Consider the following 1,296-nt stretch of genomic DNA (forward strand, 5'->3'; position numbering starts at 1 on the left):
CTAATGTCACCAATCATAATCTCAAGTTTGCTTTGAATTCTTTTGTGTGGGTTTAAAACGTGTACTCAAAAACATTTCCACACGTGTCCTCTCACCGCTGCTTTCTGATGGTTTGGAGAGCAGTTACTCGGAGTCGCTTCCGAGCGCATCGAGTATAAAAGCCTCGTCCGTTTAGGGAGGAGCGGGCAGTCAGCAGGTTCGAGGCGTAGAGCCAGGGAGGCTTCAGCTGCGACCCGTGTGTCGAGATTGAGGTCTCTGCAGAGCAAAAGTGCGCGTTTCTGACGTTGTGGGTGTTTTCAAACTGATGGGTGTTTCTAGATGCAATGAAAATGATTCCCCTTACCTAACCCCGCCCCTAAACCTACCGTCACTATGATGTGAGCCAATCAGGTAAGCAGGTCGAAAACGCCCCGATCTGGTAACTCCCGTTACTGTCACAGACCTATAGGGGTTATGCGCAACACACTTCCGTATTCTGTTAACCGGGTCTCGTCGCTTCCGGTTCAAGCGTTTTGCATATGAAGCAGTTTTACTCAAGATGCCTTCAAAGTAGATAGCAATGATGATCATAACCAATGTCCATCACATATGTGGACTGATATCTAAAAGTTTTTTTCTTTTCACATTTAGATATAAAAATTGAATAAAACGTCAACAATAAAAACAGCTAGCTAGTTTAACTGATTATCTTAAAAGTCCATAGATATCGCTATTATTTAATACGGTTGTTAACACGTTCTCCGACAAGCGGAAGCAATGAGACCTGTTTTCCGGGTTTGGTCAGGTGATATTCGACATATACCCTATTATTGTTTAAGTCAGAAGTGTAGGCCTACTTGTCGTTCCACTCTGCACCAAGCACATCACTTTCTATTGCTCATTCATTCATGCTCCTTTTTCCACTCCATTATTCCAATAATTCCTGCCCACTAAAAGCTGCACGGATATATTCGCTTACCCCGACAGGCCTATCTATGTAAACGATTTAGAAAAAGTTCAGTCGATTCACACTTTATGTGTCGCCACGATATGTAGTCATATCACCCATGCCTAACATGCAGTAATGCTTTAAACACATTTGACAAGCTAGTTGATAAAAAACAAAAAAAACAATTAACTATCAAAACTGATTGGCTAACGCTATTTTTCCCCTTGTCAGTGCTCTTTTATTCTTTCATGTTAACTGACGGCAAATCTGAATGATGCACTATTTTAACTTTAATCAACATGTACAATTGACCATGACATCCTCACCTTATCTTATTCCAGAAAAGTCACTCACCCAATGCAGAATGG

The sequence above is a fragment of the Sinocyclocheilus anshuiensis genome, unplaced genomic scaffold, assembly GCF_001515605.1.
Source record: "Sinocyclocheilus anshuiensis isolate Anshui unplaced genomic scaffold, SAMN03320099.WGS_v1.1 scaffold2130, whole genome shotgun sequence".
Lineage (NCBI taxonomy): Eukaryota > Metazoa > Chordata > Actinopteri > Cypriniformes > Cyprinidae > Sinocyclocheilus > Sinocyclocheilus anshuiensis.